General features: G+C 41.0%; 1 long non-coding RNA gene across 1 annotated transcript; it reads left to right on the top strand.

Annotated features, from left to right (window-relative positions):
* Positions 1-1,530: 1,530 nt before the first annotated feature.
* On the top strand, positions 1,531-22,461 carry LOC138752273 (uncharacterized). Its single transcript, XR_011350468.1, has 3 exons — positions 1,531-1,814; positions 9,354-9,451; positions 20,632-22,461. It is a non-coding gene; the product is annotated as an uncharacterized lncRNA (long non-coding RNA).
* The last annotated feature ends 606 nt before the right edge of the window (positions 22,462-23,067 follow it).

The raw sequence follows: 23,067 nt of genomic DNA, 5'->3' as shown, positions 1-23,067 counted from the left end.
GTTCTAAATGAAACTATTGAATTATCCAAAGTGACCTGGCCAACATTATCACCCAATCAAAGTCCTTAAAACTCTGATTATATGGTTATACTCACATTGCAGCTTGTGGTACCTTGGTGTATGCACAACTTAGTTGCTTCCTTGACCAAACAATGAGAAGCTGGGGGGACTCAGCTGATCAGGCAGAATCCATGGGTATGAAAGTACAGTCAATGTTTCAGGTTGGGACTTTTTATCATTGCTTGCTCAAGATTCCAGCATTGTTTGACTTTCCTTTATATCAATGAAGACAATTCAAAAGTGTCCTATTCATTCAAAAGTGCTTTGGGAGTTCCTCCAAAGGAATTGGAAGTCGCTATATAAAGGGAGGTTTTTTTTTAATTAAAAAAGTATGGGAAAATTAGCTCTATTAAATGCTGAGGCTCATCATCGAAGGGAAAGTGTAGATGGTGTAACAGCTGTGACCTTGTGACCACAGTGATCTGGTACCTTTGATTCCACAGGGTTAGATCTTGCAAGCCAGGAGATGTCAAAGGATAACCTACATCCGAGGGTGCTGGTTCCTTGAGTTTGTTCAAAACAGGGACTTTTAGACTTTTGGATATTAATGGAATTGAGGAATATGGGATACATGTAGTGCAGAAAATGAAGGTCATGTAAATGATGATCTTGATGAATAGCAGCGTGGATTTGAAGAGCCAGATGGCTCCTAATTCTTACATTTTTATGTTTGTTAGTACCGAGAGAATACTCCCATCAAAACATATCCCCAGAGAGTTAGGTCACCAATTAATTAATTGCTGGGACTTCTTCCACTTGGCCCAGATACATAAGTGTGCTAAATTAGGAAGGAGACTTTTATCTTTTGTTTTCTTGTGAGGATTATTGAACACGGCAACATTTAAGAAGCCCCATCTCTCAATACGCAGAGCTGCATCGTCACACGGGCAACTAAAAGCATGAAGAATGAAATTTCAAAATTAAAAATGCTGGAAAATCTCATCAGATCAGAGAGTGGAAAGTGAAACAGTTCATGTTTAAGGTCTGGAACTCTTTATCAGAATAAATGATGAATCAAATTGCATCTGTTTAAATCTTGATGTGAAGCACATACTGGGCATTATCCATTTCCCTCAGAATCTGGACTGAAATACTATCGCAGCTGCCAGATTTTCCAGACCCCCCAACAAAGGGCCCAGGCCCAGGTTACCTTTTACTTCCTATGAATCCTGCATGACCTGTTGAGTTTCTCCAATATTTTTGTGCCTTGCATTCACACCTCTGTCCACACCAAGCATAACAAAGTACTTCATTGTTATTTGGAACATAGAGCGCAGAACATTGCACCACAGTACACAAAGTTGTGCTGGGCAATATAAACCAATGCCACAGTAATCTATTTTTTTTTCCCCTACCTCACTTGACTGAGACTCGGTTGATTAAAAGTCAGGGGAACACAATGTCATATGTTATTGTTGAGCATAAAGTTGATAAGGCTGCACTTGGAGAATTGTACAGAGTTCTGGTCACCACACAGCAGGAAGGATATGGTAGCATGAGAATGAGTGCAGAAGAAATTAATCAGAATATTTCTTGGAAGGAAGGATGTAAGTTCCAAGGAGAGATTGGATGGGCTCTGTTGATTCTAACACGCCCAGAGAACACTGTTTTGTCAGAGTGTACTTGTACAATCAAATGACAATAAACTTGGCTTGACTTGAACATAGAAGGCTGACCTGATAAAGGCTTACAAGACTGGGAAGGTCACGGATAATCTGGGTGTCAGAGCCTGAAGCTAAAGGCATAAATTTAAGGTGAGAAAGGAAAAACTTAAAGGAGGCCTGAGAGGCAATTTTTTTCATGTAGAGTGTTAAAATAGCTGCCAGAGGAGATGATAGAGGCAGTAACAATTACAATGTTTCAAAGTCATTTGTATAGGTATTTGAACTGGAAAAACATGATGGGGAGAGAGGGAGTGGGTGGGTGGGTGGGATATAGATAGACAAATGTGATTCATTAAGTAGGCATCCTGGTTGGGATGAATGAGTTGGTCTGAAGGGCCTGTTTTTGTACTGTAGAGCTCTGTAAATATGATTCTATGAATCTAGAAACTATATGTTTCTATATAGAAATCTTAGTGATGGACAAGATATGGAGTTGCAGGCTCAGCACAGCGCTCTGTCCAACATCTTCCTGTGGTTGCAGGTCTTAGAACATAGAACATTACAGCACAGCCCAGATCTATGATATTGTGCCGACCTACGCAAACCTCCTCCACAACTATCTATTTTTTCCCTACTTCACACCTATAACCCTCTATTTCACTTAAATCTGTGTGCCTTTCTTTTTAATGTCTTTCTGTTGTACCACTACCACCTCCAGCAACACATTCCAAGCTCTGTGTAAAAAAATCTTTCCTCCTCTCACCTTAAACAGATGTTCTCTGGAATTTGCCACTCTCACCCAAGGAAAAAGGTGCAGGTTGTCCCTATCCATACCTCTCATAATCTGATATACCTGCTTGAAAGTGGCATGCAGTTCAAAGTAAGTCTCCGATTGCTTTCCTATTTTTTCCTTCCTTTCTCGGATGACTCTCTCAATCTTACTTCTCAATTTTGTTGTGGGGTGAATTTTACAAAATTAAAAACTAAATAAAAAGCAACCTGGCAAGGCAAGAAGATGAAACAGTATTGCTTTTTAATGTACTTGTAAATAGATACACACAGCTGACTTAGAAACCTTGCATTTACAGTTGGCACTCGAAAAGGAAATCAAGTCCAGCTTTTCATTAATTTATTTGGAAATAGACAGATTTGCCTCATGATTCAATCCCATTGAAAAATAATATTGAGTTAAGCTTTAAAATATTCTGACAAACTTGACCGAACAGTGTAGGAGAAGGGGGGGGGGGGGGGGGAACCCTAATTTGCCTACTTAAAGTTCAGTTCAGCAAGGATTTCCACTGGCCTTGCTGAATCAGTTTCTTGTGTATTTCTCAATGATATGTCCCCAGAATTTTTTTTTCCAGAAGTAAACTTTATTCATGATAAAATCATGTTCAAAAGAAAACCATGCAATGTCTTCTCGTGTCCTGATTTGTCATTGTGACATTCTTGCTTCGTAGCACAGTTGTTGCTCCTTTGGACTCTTGCAAGAACTACACGTTTCTTGTCTGAGGGGTTTCCCCTCCAGTGTCAACCTCTCAGTCTCTGGTAGTGGATGGACTTTTGACCAGGGTCCTTCCCTACAAAGCTCTGACGTTGGCTGCACCCAGAGTGCCTTTCACACAGCCGACCCTCCTAGGAGGTGGGAAAATTTACCGGGCCTGCCGCCCTCGGAAACCTTTCCCACTGCCCCATGATTTACCTGGTTAATCGGCAACCCGGCATTTTAAGATGTGGGAGGTGGGGGAGGGGCGTCCCGCCTACAGTGGTGACAATGAGAGAGCACGTTGTGCTTTCACCACGCCAGAAGGTGATTAGTGAGTTAACTCGGCCAGGCTCTGACACTTGGTGGGGGGAAAGTGTCAGAGCCCAGTTGATTTTAACAGGAAATTAACACGCCCTGCCAAGTTTGGACATTTCACGCCACATGATTACTGGGAATGGATCTGCTACATTAGACGGTCAACACGGGATCGGAAGTGTGAAAGGGGCTAGTGTGTCCCTCAGCACATAGCCCTGCTGTTGGCAGCATTCCCTGCCTGAGATCTCACTCTGCTGGAAGACTGACAGGTTTCAGGCAAACCAAGCAGCATCATTCACTGCATGAATGATGCCCATAAATCACGGAGTCTTCATTCATGCAGCTGCTTGGGATGAACCATGACAAAGACCCTTGCGCCCTTCTCCACCCACTCATATCAAATCCACATTCTCCAAAGAGGTGGGCGACTGACTTGGGGACAATGCGTATTGCGGGTAATATTTCTGTTGCAAAGGAATGATCTGATTGGGAGGGTTCCTGTCACTGCCAGCCAGGCCAAGTCATAGAGCTTATCAGGGAGCACTGGTGATGAGGCATTCTGACAGATGGTCTGGACAGTCTGCTTGAAGAACCACCCCACAGTGCCCATCATGTCATTGTCCCTCAGTAGCTGTAGCATGTTCCAAGCTGACCTCTGTCTGGTGGACTTCTGCTCATAGCTGGCTGCCTGGACGAACTTCATAGAATAGATAATGTGGCTCTTGATTGGCTCATTAGTTGGCAATGGGACCAGGCCCATCTTTCGTAAAATATGGAACCTCAGCACATGGCAGCACTTGGTGCCCTCATCCTTTGGTTCCATGCACAGCCTGATGGAGCCGCACATGGGGTTTGCTCCCATAATGATTGCTGCAAGTAGCTGAGGCAATGTGACAACATAGTTACAGTGTCCACTGGCTGCACTCTTGAGGTACGGATCTGATCGCTTTTCACGTCCCTTCCAAAGACAGCACCGCTGATACAGTAAAACGATGGATGCTGATCGATTTGGATGGTTGGACCTGGAGCTCGGGCTTGAGCAGGAGTCTGTGCGGCTATGGTGGCTACATGAGCACTGGAGGCCAACCTACAGACACTCAGTGTCTCTGAAGGGACCCTCTTTTGCTTCTCTTTCTCCTGTTGTTAGGGGTGCTGAGCAATGCTCATGGTGACTATTTGTCTTACAGCAGATGGAAGTTGAAGCATATCGTGTATTATGTTTTATTATGTGACAATAAAAGGAACCTTGAACCTAAACTGCATGTAGGAAACCACTGTTACTCCGTTATTGGCTGCTATCGACAGGACACACCTCCCGAGACCATTCCTACCCATAGCCCCTTGCAGGTTGCCCCTCTGATCAGTCAAGGAGGTGGATGGTTGTTTGTTAGTGTTCCAGTCTTAAGCTTTTAAAAGCCTCATTGTTCCACTACTCAGCTGTTTGATGGTACATCACTGCCTCAACATCTGAAATATTCATTTTTCTGTTCTTTTTGCATGTACCGATGGGCCTGCAGAGTTAATTTTTGTTCATTTGAGAGAATAAGCTAGCAATTATTGCCCATCTCTCACTGCCCTTGAAAAGGCCATGCAGTGATTTGAATCGTTGAAATTCTTCCGGTGGAGGTTGCGATTGAATGATGAACTCTAGGATTTAAATGGGGTCACAGTGAAAGAACAATGACAGATTTTTTTGCTTTACAACCTGTTGCATGATTTGCAACAGTGTATTATAGAAGTACGGCAAGAAATTGGGAAAGCTGGCAGAATATTCTCATTTAATGCTTGGGTTTTTTTTTGGAATATGTTATTTAACATTTTAAAGTCACATACATTCAATTAATAATTAATTATATATAAGAAAATACATGTGGTATATAACCTAATCCCCCCCCTCCAAACCCTCCTCCTCCTTCCCAACCCAAAGACCCCAAAGAAAGAAAAGAAAGAGAGCAAAAGATTTAAATACTTGGGGGGACAGGGTTGATCAAAAGTAATGAGGTAATGCATAAGGCTGTATTGAGTACTGGTGCAACCACAGTTGGAATACTGTACAGCATACAATATTGGTTTTATATTTTAAAGATGTATGATAATGAATTGGAAGTAGTTCAGAAATAGTTTACTATTTGAAAAGTAAAAACACAACGCTTGTGAAACTAGACAGGTCAAACAAAGTATTTTACTAAGCAAAGATAAATCCACATACCCAAAGTTTTGGGCTTGAGGTCTTCATGAAGGGGTGAAGCCCGAAACATTGATTATGTATCTTTGTCTTTGTGCTATAAAGTCCACTGTTTGACCTGCTGAGTTTCTCCAGCATTGTGTTTTTACTTCAATTACAGTGTCTGCAGACTTTCGTCTTGTGTTCAAATACCTGCAAAAGTGTTATGAGGAAGGATTGGGAAGGAGGAGTTTTGCACATTGAGAGGAGATGATGGTGAAACATCTGAGATCATGAGCGTTCTTCACAGGATATATGTGAACAGGATGTTTCAACCTGCAGGAGAATCTCAAGACAGAGAGCACAGTTTAAACAAGAATTGTCACTCATTTAAAACAGAAATAAGGCATCTTTTTGTTTCAGAGGGCTGTGAGTCTTTGTAACCCAATTCTTTTAAAAAATTTTAAAAATCCAGAATGTAATTTAAATTCTACATCTGCCATGATGAGATTTGAACTCAGTTCTCTATATCTTTTGTGTGTAGGTGGGGTGATCAGTAATTTGCAGAAGATACAAAATTTAACAGGAGTTGTGGTCTCCTAACTTAAGGAAGGATGTATTGGCTTTGGAGGCAGCACAGAGTAGGTTCACCAGATTGATTCCAAAGATGAGGGGGGTTTGTTTTTGGGTGCAGTACTTGCTTGAATTTAGAAGAATGATAGGGGATCTTTTAGAAATGAATAAAATTATGAAAGGCATAGATAAGTTAGAGATAGGTAAATTGTTCTCCTTGGTGGGGAAGACTAGAATTAGGGAACATAGCCTGAAGATCTAGGGTTGTTGATTTAGGATGGAGATGATTAGGAACTGCTTTTCTCAGAGGGTGATGAATCTATGAAGCAGTGGAGGCTACCTCAGTGAATATATTTAAGACAAGATAGATTTTTACAAAGTAGGGGAGTTAAGGGGCATGGGGAAAGGCAGGGTGGTGGAGATCAGTCATGATATGGCAGAGCAGGCTTGATGGGCTGAATGGTTGACCCTTCCTCCTAATGAGAAAGGTTGTCAAAGGATATAGATCAAGTGGAAATATTAGCAGAGAAATGGCACATGCCGCTTAATCCATCTATTGTGAGATGTGGCAATTTGGGAAGTCAAATGTAAGTGGAAAATATCCAGGAAGCGGCAGGACCAATAAGAGAGAGCTTGGGGGTCAGTCCCTAGCTTCGCAAAATTGGTACCACAGTAGATAGGATGGAGAAGGTGGTGAGCAATACACTCTCCTTTATCAGTCAGGACATTGAGTATAAAAGTTGTAAAGTCATGATGCAGTTGTGTAGAACAAACCAAAGAATTGTGAATTGTGTGCAGGTCTAGTCATCTCATTACAAGAAGGATGTGGAAGCTTTGAAGAGGGTGTAGAAGATGATCACCAAGATCTAGCCTGGGCTATAAGGAGAGGATAGTCAAAGTTAGATCATTTTCTCTGGAGCTTTGGAGGGTCAAGGTACATAAAAATGATGAGGGGCATAAATAGGGCAATTTTTTTTCCCCCTGGAAAGAAATGTCAAAAGTAAAACGGAGAAGTATGCATGTGATTGAAGTAAAAACACAATCCTAGAGAAACTACAGGCATAGTGAAAATGAGGCGGTCAAGTTCAGGATGTCCATAGAGAAAATGAGGTGGTCAAGTTCAGGATGTCCATAGAGAAAATGAGGTGGTCAAGTTCAGGATGTCCATAGAGAAAATGAGGTGGTCAAGTTCAGGATGTCCATAGAGAAAATGAGGTGGTCAAGTTCAGGATGTCCATAGAGAAAATGAGGTGGTCAAGTTCAGGATGTCCATAGAGAAAATGAGGTGGTCAAGTTCAGGATGTCCATAGAGAAAATGAGGTGGTCAAGTTCAGGATGTCCATAGAGAAAATGAGGTGGTCAAGTTCAGGATGTCCATAGAGAAAATGAGGTGGTCAAGTTCAGGATGTCCATAGAGAAAATGAGGTGGTCAAGTTCAGGATGTCCATAGAGAAAATGAGGTGGTCAAGTTCATGATGTCCATAGAGAAAATGAGGTGGTCAAGTTCAGGATGTCCATAGAGAAAATGAGGTGGTCAAGTTCAGGAGAGAGTTTATAGATTTGCAAGATCGGTTTCTTGAACAGAGAATGATAGGTGTCTGGAACACACTGCCATTGGAGGTGGTGGAAGCAAATACACTGGCAACTTTTAAGTGGGATTTAGACAGACATATAAACAAGCAGGTGATGGAGGGATGTGAATCATCTGCAGGCAGATGGAATTTGTTTAAGTTGGATTTGTCATTGCCACAGATATCATGAGCTGGATTTGGTTCTATGGTGTACTGTTCTAAGTTCAATATTCTGGTTTTTCAGATTTCAGATTTATTGTCAGAGTACAGAGTACAACCCTGATGCTCTTTTTCTGTGGTGAAGCAGAATTTCCACTTATTGTTAGTGCAAAAAAAACTGTACTTGTGGTATACATGCAAACAAATAAAGAACTGTAAACTGATAACAAATGTAAACAAACTGCAATACAGAGAGATTTTTTTAAAAATCAATTAAATGAGTCCTTAAATGAGTCCATGATTGAGTTTGTTGTTGAGGAGTCTTATGTGGAGGGGTAGCAGCTGTTCCTGAACCTGGCAGTACAATTGACGTAGCAGTTAGCGCAAAACCTTTACAGCGACAGTGATCGGGACGGGATTGGGTTTGCAATCCTGTGCTGTCTGTAAGGAGTTTGTACTTCTTCCCATGCCTGTGTGGGTTTTCTCTGGGGCCTCTGGTTTCCTCCCACCATTCAAAATGAATGGGGGTTTAGAGTAATAGGGTGTAAATTGGGCGGCATGGACTCATGAGCTGAAATGGCCTGTTACCGTGCTGTATTTCTAAATTTAAAAAAACCAAATAAACCTATACCTATTTCCTGATGGAAACAGTGAGAGCATAGTTTGTGCTTGGCGGGGTGGATCCTTCATGATTGCTGCGTTCTCTGTCGATGTTCTCGAGAGTGGGGAGGGTTTTGCCTGTGATGTCCTGGGCTGTGTCCATGACCTTTTGGAGGGCTTTACGCTCAGGAGTATTGGTGTCCCCAAACCAGACTGTGATGCAGTCAGTCAGCACACTTTCCACCACACATCTGAAGAAATTTGCCAGGGCTTCTGGTGTCATACCAAACCTTCACAAACTCTTGAGGAAGTAGAGGTACTGACATGGTTTCTTCATGATGCCATTAATGTGTCCTGTCCAGGAAAGATACTCCGAGATAGTGACTCCCAAGAACTTAAATTTGTTCACCCTCTCCACATCACATTTCCCAATGATTACTGGATTGTCTACCTCCGGCTTTCCCATCCTGAAGCCAACAATCAGCTCCTTTAGTTTTGGTGACATTGGTGCAAGGTTATTGTTGGAGCACCATTCAGCCAAGTTTTCAATCTCTCCATTAGCTTTCTTTATGCAATCCACTACAATGGTAATGTTGGCAAATTTGTAGATGGTGTTATTGTCATATCAAGCCACACAGTCATTGATGTGAAGTGAGTGGAGCAAGGGTTTAAGAATGCAGCCCTGTGGTGCTCCAGTACTGATGGAAGTTGAGGAGGAGGTGTTCTTGCCAATCCTTACTGATTGTAGTCTGGATTACCAGTAAGGAAACACAACTGATGTGCTACCACAGAACTTTTATGATTTTCTGTTTTTATTTCAGATTTTCAACATCTGCATGTTGTTTTGTTTGCAGAAGGAGTCATGGTTTTCTGACTCTTTTCTTGAGGACCGCTAGTCTTGGATTCCAGGCACAGAAAGGTTCGATGCATTTAATTTATTGGAGGGAATGGGATTGCAACACCTTTGCACTCAGATATCTATGAAAGCAGTATCTGAGTTATTTTTCCTCAAGTATAGTTGCCTGATCTTCCTATGTCCAAAGAGCAGATCACGGGACATTCGGGCAGCAATCTCCTTGTCAGCAAATTCACCCACATCATTGATATTGGTTTAAAAGAGGAAATTCCATTTTGAGCTCACACTGAAATAAAAAGCTGGTAACAGGAAGAATGTGGCCACCACAGCTCCCTCCCCCCACCCTCACTCTCCCACCCACCCCTCCTCTCATCTCAGATGGACTGAGAAACAAATTTAAAAACAGGAAAAAAAAAGAAAAAAAAATTGTCGAAAGTGCCCGATGAAGGTCAGATTTTTAAAAAAGATATATGCCCATCTCATAAACTCTTATTTGTAAGCGTGAGTCGTGTTTTCCATCAAAACGTGATCTTTTACTGAAATATATTCTGATGTGGAATTCACCTTTTTATGGTTTAGTATCATTGCATACAATAGCTTGCTCTTTAAGTTGCTTTGAAAGAAGTCTTGTCAGCCTGGGGAGTTAACCTGCTTGGCAGTTCCAAGGTTTAAATCATACAACCATGTGATTTCTCAACATAACACAAAACCAACCTGTTATTTAGTTGCTGCATTTAATGCTGTAAAGTAGCCTGGGGCACTTCACGGGAATGCTATCAAACAGAACTTGACACAGAACCACAACTGAGATGTGAGGGCAGACGATCGAAAGCTTGGTCAAGGCGATTGGCCTTTTAATGGCACTAAGTGCAGACCCAGAGGCAAAGAAGATTAGGATGATAATTCCAGATGTTTGGAGCTGTGGCTCGAGAGATTGGTAGGAATATCAGAGCAAATTTAAATTCACATTCACAGCTGGATGGATATCTTCAGAGGCAGGAGTGGAAGGTATAGGGCACCCAGAGAGGTATTTGAAAATAAAGATAAAAACTGCAACCAACTACAGATGTTGGAAATTTGAAATTGAATTCGGAAGGCAACATCTGTGGAGGTAGAGGAACAGGGTTAATGTTCCTCTCTCCACAGATCAGTTGAAAATCAGTTGATTTTGTTCAAGAGTTGGGAACTCAGCCAGCGCCATCCTGGGCATGTCTTCACACTGTTAAGGACATCAAGAAAGCAGCCTCCATCCACAAGGACCCTCATTCCCCTCTTCTCACTGCTGCGTTTGGGAAGCAGGTTCAGGAACCTGAAGACGAACACCCAGCAGTACTTCAATGGCATTCTCGCCTCTGCCATCAGATTTCTGAATGGACAATGAACCACAGATACTACCTCTTTTTTCTCTTGTTTTCCCCTAATTTATATTTTTTAAAATATAATTTATAACAATTTTGCACCCTGCAACGCAACAAATTTCATGAAACATGTTCGTGGCAATAAATTCTGATTCTGAGTTTTAAAGGCAGGACTTATCCAAGAGCAAGTATGGGGAATTAGTGTACATTCAGCACCTTAGCTTAGTACAATCTGGAGAGATTCTGGATTCAGAATTAAGCAACAACAAGGAATTCAGTATAACCACCGCTTGCAGTAGAAATGATCCAGTCCTTGTTTTTGCAGGTAATTTATGCACAGACTAAAAGCACACTTTTCCTGTCAATTGGAATCAGAATCAAAATTTATTTTCATGAACAAGTCACAAAATTCATTGTTTTGCTGCTGTGTCATAGTGTAAATATTCACGTAAACCACCTTTAATAAATAATAACAGAGCTCAAAATCTTAAAGTAAGACAGTGTCTTTGGATCATTGATCATTTAGGCAGTGGGGAAGAAGCTGTCCTTGTGCTACTGAGTGCTCACCTTCAGCCTCCTGTACCTTTTTCCTGATGGTAGCAGAGTGAAGAGGGCATGACCTGGGAGGCGAGGGTCCTTGAGGATAGACGCTGCTTTCTTAAGACCCCACCTCTGGTAGATGTCCTCGATGGAGTGAGGTCTGGTGCCTGCGATGTCGCGGCCGAGTTACCAACCCTCTGGAGTTCTATCTTGTCCTGAGCACGGTCACCTCTGTACCAGACAGTGATGCAACCAGCCAGAATGCTCTTTACAGTACATCAGTAGAAGTATTTGAGAATTGTAGAACTGTAGTCGAGAAGATAAGAAAAGTAAATTGGAAAAAAATGAATCGACTGTAAAATTATGCTGAATAGGATTGCTCAAACTCCATGGACATCAAGGAGAAGTGACCCTATTCCCTTGATAACCAAGTGGAAATAAATAGGTTTTGGATGTATGGTTCCAATGGATAGGAGAAAAGAGCAAGCGATGAAGTAAAACAGACTAAGGAGAGCAAAACAGAAAACTGGATGGATAGATGGAATAAAGCAGCCAGTACTCTGTCCCTATGGCAGCTTCAGGGTACTATTAATGTTGGATCATCTTGGAGAGAGTTAATCACCACATTTTGACATAACTTGACACACCTGACTGAGTGAATGAATTCCACCAACAGCAATTTATCTCTGACCAAAGAGTCTGTGCTAGTGTTGTTAGTTGACAAATATGGACTGGTTAAATCTCTGAAGAGAATCTCTCAAATTGTCTTCAGTATTATGCCTTGGAATTCTTCAAACCCACCTGAGATTAATCTGAAAGTCAGGATCTCTGACAATGTAGCACATATTCAGTCGATAATTGGCTGAGATTTTAGTCCTGATGCCACTGGAGTGGTTTTGAGTCAGAAGCAAGCATGACAACTTCAGAACCATTTCTTCACATTTGCCACTTTCAGATTTAGTTTGGCAGCCTGGCATAATAAATGACAGGGTGCAGGGGAGCGAAGTAGAACAAAGAGGGGCACAAGTATATAGTTCCTTGAAAGTGACCACGTAGGTCGACGGGGTGGTGAAGAAAATATGTCACATGCCCTTCCTTCATCAGTCAGGACACTGAGTACAGGAATTGGGACATTATGTTACAAGCGTTTGGCAAGGCCACCTTAATATTATGCCCAGTACTGGAACCTTGACATAAGAGAGGTATCATTAAACTCGAAAGGGTACAAAAAGGATTCACAAGGACATTACCAGACCTGGAGGACTTGAATAGTAGAAGCTGGATAGGATAGAACTTCCTTTGTCTTGTAGTATAGGAGATTAAAGGGGGGGGGGTGCTTATCAGGACATGGATAAGATACATGGTCACAGCCTTTTCCCCAGTGTAGGAGAGCCCAACGCTAGAAGGTTAAGTTTAAGGTGTGAAGGGGAGATTTAAGTGAACTGAGGGACAACTTTTTCACACAGAGTGTGATACATATACAAGAGGAAGTGGTAGAGGTGGCTACAATTATAACATTTAACAGGAATTTAGAAAGATACGTGGATAGGAAAGGATAAGAGGGATATGGAACAAATACAAGCAAATTGGACAACCTTAAATGGACATCTTGGTCGACACGGATGAGTTGGGCCACAGGGCCTGTTTCATTATTGTAGGACTCAATGACTATAATTGCTCCTTCACACGAGGTTCACGAATAATGGTGCAGTTTACCAGTATACATAGACGAGGATTTATTGGATATTTTCAATGGGTTACTTATTATCCTAGACTAAAACAATTATATTAATTTATGAATCCATGATTACCAACAAAAGATATATTTTTGCCCTAAGCTCTGTTGTCACATTTTGGACTAAATGCTGCAGCTGGGATTAAATGCCTGGTCAAACTCAGTTTTATTTTCTCAAGCAAAAAAAAAATTCTGAAAGCAAATCTTAAGTGCTCTTTTCTCAATATATTCGGAGTATCTTTCTTTCTTTGGCTTGGCTTCGCGGACGAAGATTTATGGAGGGGGTAAAAGTCCACGTCAGCTGCAGGCTCGTTTGTGGCTGACAAGTCCGATGCGGGACAGGCAGACACGGTTGCAGCGGCTGCAGGGGAAAAATGGTTGGTTGGGGTTGGGTGTTGGGTTTTTCCTCCTTTGCCTTTTGTCAGTGAGGTGGGCTCTGCGGTCTTCTTCAAAGGAGGTTGCTGCCCGCCAAACTGTGAGGCGCCAAGATGCACGGTTTGAGGTGATATCAGCCAACTGGCGGTGGTCAATGTGGCAGGCACCAAGAGATTTCTTTAGGCAGTCCTTGTACCTTTTCTTTGGTGCACCTCTGTCACGGTGGCCAGTGGAGAGCTCGCCATATAACACGATCTTGGGAAGGCGATGATCCTCCAATCTGGAGACGTGACCCACCCAGCGCAGCTGGATCTTCAGCAGCGTGGACTCGATGCTGTCGACCTCTGCCATCTCGAGTACTTTGACGTTAGGGATGAAAGGACTCCAATGGATGTTGAGGATGGAGCGGAGACAACGCTGGTGGAAGTGTTCTAGGAGCTGTAGGTGATGCCGGTAGAGGACCCATGATTCGGAGCCGAACAGGAGTCGGAGTTGACCTCAAGTAAAACCTTTAATTTTCTTGAGCTAAGAAATGCGAGAAGTGATCTCATTGAAATAACTAAAATTCCAACAAGGTCACTTGGTGGTCAGCTACCTGAATATTTGATTCTGTTTCTTCCTCCGCAGATGTTTCCTGACCTGGTGGGTACGTCTAGCATTCTCTATTTCTGTTAATGTGATTGGGGAGTAAATGCTTCCTTTGGCTAGCATGTCTCAAACCAGAGGTCACCTACTCAACATAAAAAAGGTTCAGTAGTCAGTGGATAAATGAGATTAATTTGAAAGCTTCCTTTATAGTCCATAATCAGGGGTGGGCAACATAAAAAAAAAATCCTCACATTTCACTTTTACTAATCCCTATGCCATAAATGCTCTGTGATTAGTAAGGCATTATTTAAGGTGGGATGTGAGCAGAGAAAAAATGGGTTAGGAATCCCTGCTCTGGACCCAATTGATACTGAAATATTTGGCTTGAGAAAAATTGTCATTGGCCCATTTCCTTTGGAGTTATGAAACCGTGCACATAACGAGTCAATCAAGTACGATTAAAACAGTAGTTTTCAAACTTTTTCTTTCCACCCACATACCACCTTAAGCGATGACTTACTAATTACAGAGCAGCTATGACATCGGGATTACTTAAGGTGGAATGTGAGTTTTTTTTAACCAAAAAAGGTTGCCCACCCCTGGTCTTTATTGATACAGTTGGAGCATATTCATAATTCAAAAATTGATTGTCTCTTTTTAATTCAGTTAAGTATTCTATTGCAGTTTGAGTTTCTGATTGTGGACTTCAGGAAGGGGAAACCAGGAGAACACAAACCAATCCTCATCGAGGGGTCAGTAGTGGCGAGAGTCAAGAACTTCCAATTCCTGGGTGTCAATACCTTTGAAGCTCTACCCTGGACCCTTCATGTCGATGCAACCATGGAGAAGGCCCGCTAACAGCTACACTTGGTTAAGGGTTTGAGGAGATTTGGTACGTCACCAAGGACACTTGCAAATGTCTACAGATGTATAGCAGAGAACATTCTGACTGGTTGCATAACTGTCTGGTATGGAGGTGCCAATGCACATGACTGGAAAAGGCCAGAGAGAGCTGTGAACTCTGTCAGCACCATTATGGACATTACTCTCAACTCCATTAAGGACGTTTACAAGACGCAGTGTCAAGAAAGCACCCTCACCACCCTGGCCATGCCCTCTTCTCACTGCCACCATCAGGAAGGAGGTTCAGGAGCCTGAAGATGAATACCCAATCTCTGGATGGAACACAAACCCTTTTTATTCTTCTCTGGTGCTCATTTATTTATTAATAAATGCAATTTATAATAATTTTTGCACCTGCCATGCAAAACAACTAATTTAATGACACAATAAATTCTGATTCTGATTCTAGTTGTGTTGTGGATTTTGTTTTTACAAAATATCTGTTTAACAGCAGCAAGTAAGAATTTCAGGGCATATGTGGACCGTACAATGTGTATGACAATAATCTCATTGTAATTATCATTACCAAAGGGAAGCAATGTATTCTGACTTAAGCTTCTTGCAATGCTTCAGAACCTGAACTAGAATCTGTGAACTGTTGATTACGCTATCCTAAAATGGTGGACAAAACTGAATCATCGACGTCTGTTGTGTTGCATTAAAGGTGGGCGTTAGTCAATGACAAAGGGTCAAAACCCGTAAAGAGGAATAAGAAAACATATTTCCAGTTTTCAGAAATAATGTGCAAAGTCGGCAAACATTTACAGGAAACAGAATGTATACGTCGTCTTCATTCGCTTCTTTGAAAAAGACAGGTTTACTTTGGGCTGACCTACATATGTTGCTTTTCAGATTTTTGCAGAAATCAACCTGAAAGAAGTTACATGAAGAATCACACAATAGGCCCTTGTTCTCTGTTCGGGCAAATACTTAAGAGAAAAATATTGTTTTCCATAACTGCAAAGGACGAATTATTTGAAAGGCCACAGTTCACGACAATAAAACCGCTGTCTATGTTATTCTCTCACATGGTAGCCACATGTGGTTTGCTTAACATAGCACTCAACTGTGCCACTGTGGGGAGTTCTAGGTGGCGCCGCAAGCTAAGACATTTCTCGACTGGGATGGATTGTCAAGGCTCACTTAGTTAAATTCAAAGACTCACTTTCTTTCTCTGAATATTTTTTTGAGCTTCAACGGTAACCAATGGAGTTCCTTTTTAGGGCAGCATAACTGGAGTAGCAGTTAGTGCAATACTACTATAGAACCAGTGACCCAAGATCCTCCTTGTAAGGCGTTTGTACATTCTCTTTTTGACTGAGCAGACTTTCTCGAGTGCTCTGATTTCTTCCCACCCTCTGGCAAATGGAAATAGCTGAGATGGGCAACTCAATCAGCATGGTCATCGGGTCAAAGGGCTATGTTCCATTCTCTATGATATGTCGTTGCCAGTAAGATTGCTCTTCTAAGGTTTAATAGTTGTCAGTTTGTTGTTAGAAATTCACATGTGGAATAAGCAGAACACTCAAAATAGTTCATGTAATTTAGGAGATCATCAATATCCACTCTTCTGATCATCAAAATGCAGCAAAAATAATTAATCAATACCCACAAGCCAACGTCCCCAAATACTTCGACAAAATCATCAAAACTATCCAACAAACACTGAAGTTAAACAACAAAATCCATGACACAAATTAGCTAAACTGTCAAATCTAATGAACAAATCGTCAAAATGCTCCGGCAAACTCAGCAAAATATTCCAGCAAACTCGCTGAGATAAACTCAATGAAATCAACTCACAAATTCATCAAAATAAAGTAGCAATCTTTCCAAAAATCCCTCAGCAAGCATGCAAAATCATTTTTTTTAATATCCAGGAAACAAACCAATATGCTCCAGTAACCTCACCAACTCCATACAGTAAAATCACTAAAAGCTCCCCACCAAAAAATCTGTGAAGTACAACAGCAAGAAATGGAAGACACATTCAACTATTCCCTAAAGTCTTTTAAATACTGCAGTGGAAATCCCAAAATACATTGCTACTGGAAGCAGCTACCATATCATTATCACTGAGCAGAAAAACTAAGAAAGATAAGCTGAGAAATCTGCCAAAATAGTATTATTAATTGAATCTATTTAGCGTGCTTCGTTGCTCGTCGCTCAAATCACAGACTCAGGGAGATCGCGCCTTCGTGACAGCAGCCCCCAAACTGTGGAACAATATTCCTCCCTCCATCAAATCACCTCCTTCCTTTAACTCTTTTAAATCCTAGCTGAAGTTGTATTTTCACTCACAAGCTTTTTGAGGTAAATGTTGACTGTTGCCATGTTGAATGTACAATTCTGAACCTCGGGGACCCGTTTTATACTGCACTTTAAATAGCCACTTAAGATGTAATTTATGATCTGTATAGCACTTGGGTCAATGTGAGTTGTTTTAAATGTGCTATATAAATAAACTAAAACTAATCAAACCAACTATAAAGTGAACAATGATACACAGTCAATTGCAGTTCATTCCAATGGAAATTGGAAACTAAAGCACAGCATATTCAGGGAGCAAATATGATCTTGAATGGTTCAAGGTTTATTCAGTAAATGTCCTAAAATATGGACTGTTTGGAGATTGGGTCAGTCCATATTTTTGGATTTTCTTGATTCTTGGGCAGTAGTACTTTATTTATATAGTGCATTTAATACAAAACTTGTTGAACATACAAGTAGGAATAAATTGGCAACTATTTAATGATGACAGGCAGCCAAAATACAACCGGCACAGGCAACTTTTTACAATAGATTATCCAACTTAGTACATTAATTATTTAAACCCTAACCTGTTCCTTCCAAACCCAGGATTTTTTTTCCCCATTTTTACAATTCAAATTTAAGGAGAATGATAAGAGATGAACAGGTAAATTTTGATAGTTTATTAATGGAACATTTTTTCATACAAAATACAAAGTACCAAAATTTAAAAAAGTAATTTCCACAACTTCTGTGCATATGTGGAGCTTACGCATGCATGCAGGCTCACAAAAGCCTGCTAAATGTTTTTAAAAGTTGGAGTGCTTTCAAGAAGTCTGGACTCTCGGGTGGTCCAGATTTCTGGTATTCCGATTTTTAGACTTCTGCTGTATAAGAAAGAGGAAATTACACCAAAGAGTCTTGAACAGGAGTATTGGCCAGTTAGCCTAAAGAGTAACTGGCAATAGTGAACTGGAAATCCAATATGCAGGTCTCATCTACAGGGAATGTAACCACCCAACAGGAGATCTTCTCTTCACTCTGAAAGTGCAGGGCCTCACGAATACCTCTTAATATGTGTGTTGCAGAAGTTGAGAATAGGTATGATAATGATTAAATCTTTGTAAAATATTTAAATATAACAAATTTAAAAGCACCACATGTAAATAAATGCAGCATTCACAAGTTTGAAGAACAGCACAGAGCACTGGACATTTGAGAGCTATAGATTATAAAGAAAGAAATATCATAATGTTTATTCTCATACACATTGAACAACGTACATTTACACCAAAATTCTTGCAGCTGAACAGGTACTTCATGAAAATAAAACTACAAAAATGACTAAACAAAAATGAAAATAAAATAAAAATCACCAAGATCCTAATAGAAGAAAAAGTGACTTTGCAATAGTGCAGCCAGTCCTTTTGTGGGGCCGAAGCTCTCCATGATTAGTGTAGCAAGGGGAGGTTGACCCCTTATAAAAAGGACGGGCTGCATCTGAACTAGAAAGGGACCAATATCTTGGTGGGCAAGTTTGCTAGAACTGTTTGGGGATGGTAATGTGAGGACAGCCTGATATAAAAACAGAAAATACTTGGCAATGTCTGAGAAAGGATCCTGATGGTTCAGCAGAACAGAATTCCAAACAATGACTGAGCTACTCTGTAGTCCAAGGGGAGCTTGGCTGACAGCTGTTCCTAAAACAAGAGGTGCTGGTTTTCAGACTTCTGCACCTTCTGCCCAAAGAAAGCAGCATGAGCAGGGTGGTGGAGGTCGTTTATGATGTTGGCTGTCTTTTTGGGGTGGGGTAAGGGATGATATGAATTCACTTGGTATAAAGGCATAAAGCACCTTAGTTCAAAAAAGAATAAGTCTTGGTGGTTCTAGGAAATACTGGAAGTAATTACAGTTGGGACATAGGAATAATCTTCCATATTTAGATGTGATCAAGAGAAGTGATGAAATTGGAAATCCATGTAACAAGGGTAATGCAGTAATCCTGGGGATTTTAATCAACATATCGACTATGCAAATCAAATTTATTCTAACATGCAGGAGTTGAATTCTTGGAATATCTGCAAGACACATTTCTAGATCAGTATGTTGAGGAACCACCAAAAGGACAGGCTACTTTCAATTTAATACAATGTAATAAGAAACTAATTCTGATATAATAGGATCCTAAGGAAATGATGACCATGTAGGACAGAATTTTACATTGTGCGAAGGTTGCATAGTTACATATGAAGCCAGGGTTTCAATTTAAACAAAGATGACTGATAATAACAGGAATAGGTTGGCTGTGGGAATTGGAAAAATATAGTGTCTGAAGTGGACTCATGAAATCATGTAATACTTCTTTCAATGGCTAACAAAGAAGTATTGCATGACGTGCAACAAATATTTCAAACAGAAAATCCTTCAAGGAGAAACAGAGAAAAATAGTTTTGCAATCTCTTGGCAATTAATTCTCAGGAAAAGTTTGATGAAGTTGTTGGAAAAATTCAAAGGCTTGAAGCAGGGGAATGCTTCAGATCTCAGGATGGCATGGTTAGTGTAGCAATGAGCATAATACTATTATAGCACCAGTGACCCAAGTTGAAAGCCAGTGCTGTCTGCAAGGAGTTGGTATGTTCTCTACATGTCTGTGTGGGTTTCTTCAGGGTGAGCCGTTTCCTCCCACCCTCCAAAAGATACGGGCTTCATAGGGTAATTGGCGTATTTGGGCAACACGGGCTCGTGGGTCATATGGGGCTGTTACTGTGCTGTATCTCGAAATTTAAAAGAAAATTAAAAAACAGATAACCAGGAAATTGAGAAACAAAAGGAAAATGGGTTATGAGAATAATCTAATAAAAAGCATAAAAAGAAGATTGATCTCTGTATGTTCATAGTCTTTTTTTCCCCAAGGGTAGATGATTCAAGAACTGGAGGGCATAGATTTAAGGTGAGAGAAGAGAGATTTCAGAAAGACCTGAGGAGCCACCTATTCACTCAGGAAGGAGCTGACAGAGAAAACTATAGAAGTGGGTAAAATTACAACATTCAAGACATTTGGAAGTTTACCTGGATAGGAAGACTTTAGAAGATGGACATTGAGCTGAAGGGCTTGTTCCCTGATGTGTGACTCTATGACATTACAAGACTATGGGAAAGAACAGGCAAGTGATAGCAAATAACAGTCCCTTACTTACAGAGACTTAAAAAGAATCATAATAGGGAGTAAGAAAGGGACAGGAGAATTAAACAAGGACTTTCTTTCTGTCTTCATAAATGAATATACAAAAAAAAAACCTCTCAGAAATATCAGAGAACCAAGAGTGCTACAAGAAACTACAGAAATTAGTATTGGTGAATAAAAACTACTGAAGTAATTAAAGAACTAGAAAGTAAGATCTCCCATGGAGTAATTGATTGACTTCCCAAAAATTTGAAAGAGGTGGCTTTGGAGGTAATTAATGTTCTGGTGACCATCTCTCAATTTATTTTAGATTCTGGAACATTTCTTGCATCTTGGAAGGTAACAAATGTGATTAAAGGAAGGAGAGGAAGAGAAAGCAGGTATTAACGATATTTAAGAAAATGCTGGAATCTCTCATCATTGAGGACCGCTGCCACTCTGCGCACAGCATCTATCAGCTGCTCCCATTTGGGAAAGAGCTACAGGAGTATCAGACCCAGTGCCACCAGGCTGAAAACCAGCTTCTTCCCACAGGTAGTGAGACCTCTGGACGACTGAATGAATGGCTCATACAAACCCTCCAGAACTTGACTATTTATTAAATAATATTTGTTTATTTTTATATGTGTTGATATGTTCTGCATATGTATCATTTGTCTGTATGTGTGTTATGTCCTGGTTGTGCTTGTCTTGCACCGAAGATTGGAGAACGCTGTTTCTTTGGGTTTCTGTACAGGCACAATCAGATGATAATGAACTTGAAGATTATGATATCAAGATGCTGAATAAATTCAGCAGGTCAAACAGTCTACTTTATGTAGCAAAAATAAAGATCTATACCGGTAACCAGTGTTTCGGTCTTGAGCCCTTCATCAAGGAATATTAACAAGATTGAGCAAAGTCATCATTCATGAATAGAAAGCGTGCTTCATGCAGAGTAAATGAGTTATATGAGGGGGGAACAAGTGGATGTGATGCATTTCGAGTTCAGAAGGCTTTCCATAAGATCCCACACAGGAAACTGGTGACCAAGGTTGGAACACATGGAATGGTAAGTGATGTAGCCATGTAAAATCTGATTTAGTTAACAGATCAAATAGAAAAGGCAGGAATAAACAAGTTCTTCTATCCTCTCAAGTTAGGAAGGTGTGACGAATGGGGTACCATAAGACTTTGTGCTTGATCCCAACTATTTTCAATCCAATTAACAATTTGGCTAAGGAGATCATCTCCAAAATTACAAACGTCAGTGACATGAACATTAAATGGTTTCAAGTGAAAGCTTGCAAAGTGAAAGGAGGAAAGTTTAGGGGAGACATCAGGGACATGTTTTTTTACACGGAGAAGTGTGGGTACCTGGACTGCATTGCCAGAGGTGGTGGCAGAGGCTGGAACACGAGGTGGATTTAAGAGACTCTTAGACTGGCACATGGATGAAAGAAAATAATGGGTTTTGACATAGGGAGGATTCGTTTTTTTTTGGTTCGGTAGTTATATTTGGCACACAGCATCATGGGCTGAAGGGCCTATACTGTGCTGTAATGTTCTATGTTCTATATCAAGCTAAGTTAATTTGCAACATCATGTCATGAATAAATATGTGAACTTACCAATTATGGAAGAAAAAGAAATGCTGGTATTAATTGCTGCAAGTTTTGAGATATGTTTGATGTTCACTCTCCAACCAACTTGCATTAACATAGAATTCTCCAGTTTCAGCTAGCCTACTCCCTGTGTGGTGGTACACCACTGGCCTACTGCAGGGGGCAACCTCTGTACCTGTAGGAGTGTAAGGGGACAGGACAACACCTGGCCAGCTGCCAATCAGTCGACCTGAAGGGATCAAACCCCACCCAGTCGGGTGTCAATCACCCTCCGGGATATAAGTCTGCGCCAGCCTCCCGAGGCCTCACACTGAGTTGCTGCAGCCACACCCAGCCTGTCTCTGTGGAAGTCTTTGTGGATTAAAGCATGTTGTACAGTCTTTACCTTGTGTGTGTCTGTTCTGGCTAACAGCGCACCACACCCTGCTCCCCCTTTCTTCCCCATCCCTCTCTCCTCTTTCCTCCAGCTCTCCACCCCTTCCCTCTCCATTTACAGAAGCATCCTCCCTCCCCCCTGCTTGCTAGTGTATGCCCTCCCTCCCTTATCCACCTATTACCTCCTGCCTGTGGGACTGTGGTCTTCCCCTCTGCCCTTCCTTCCCTCCCCCCACCCCCAACCCCCACACCAGTTTGTTCAGACATCAAAATGTTGGTTATGTATCTTTATCTTTACGACATAAAGGCTGCTGTTTGACCTGCTGTGTTTCTCCAACATTGTGTTTTTACTTCAGTCATGGTGTCTGCAGACTTTCGTGTTTTACTTCGCTCTGGACGTGAAATAAGGAATGTGGAATTATGGCAAAAAAATAGGGTCGAAGTAGAAGATCGGCCATGCTCCTGTGGATGCCTTCTTCTGCTTTGTGGCTGACTCCTGCCCTTAAGTTCTTATCATTCACTCCATTAATATTCAAACATGATCAATGGCAGGAGGAGAAAATTTGATTGGATTTGCGTTCCAAGCTCATCACCTTTTTAGACCTTTAAATTACATTGTTCTGAATGAGAGGGCTTTTTGATTAACCAAACTGGCGTTGTATAAAGTTTAAACTTCTTGAATTAAACAATCTTCAAGTGAAATTGTTAAGAGTGTAAACAAACAGAAATGAGTTATCATAGATACCTGTACATCAATTTTTGTCACT

Source organism: Narcine bancroftii, chromosome 2 (genome assembly GCF_036971445.1).
Source record: "Narcine bancroftii isolate sNarBan1 chromosome 2, sNarBan1.hap1, whole genome shotgun sequence".
NCBI lineage: Eukaryota > Metazoa > Chordata > Chondrichthyes > Torpediniformes > Narcinidae > Narcine > Narcine bancroftii.
This window is presented reverse-complemented; position numbering and strand designations above follow the sequence as displayed.